A 316-nucleotide genomic window follows, 5' to 3' on the forward strand; every position below is an offset into this window, starting at 1 on the left:
TGTCAGAAGTGGGATTCGAACCCACGCCTCCAGAAGAGACGGCGACCTGAACGCAGCGCCTTAGACCGCTCGGCCATTCTGACTACCGATACCGTGTTTTATTCTGCATTATTTCTGCACTGTTGGCCAGTGATAGCAGCATGAAACTTAAAAATGGTCCTCCCCTAATGTGGGGCTCGAACCCACGATCCGGAGATTAATAGTCTCATGTTCCACCAACTGAGCTAGCTAGGCCTGCGTACTAATAACCGCCTTATCTGTTATTGCAGGAAGCAGGAGAAAGACTCCATTTCAAATGAGGGACAGGATCAACTGT

The 316-nt window shown here is 49.4% G+C and overlaps 1 non-coding gene across 1 annotated transcript; it reads right to left on the reverse strand.

Moving 5' to 3' along the window:
- trnal-cag (transfer RNA leucine (anticodon CAG)) lies at nucleotides 1–83 on the reverse strand. Its single transcript has one exon. It is a non-coding gene; the product is annotated as a tRNA-Leu (tRNA).
- Nucleotides 84–316: the final 233 nt, after the last annotated feature.

Source organism: Heptranchias perlo, unplaced genomic scaffold, assembly GCF_035084215.1.
Source record: "Heptranchias perlo isolate sHepPer1 unplaced genomic scaffold, sHepPer1.hap1 HAP1_SCAFFOLD_47, whole genome shotgun sequence".
Taxonomy (NCBI): Eukaryota; Metazoa; Chordata; class Chondrichthyes; order Hexanchiformes; family Hexanchidae; genus Heptranchias; species Heptranchias perlo.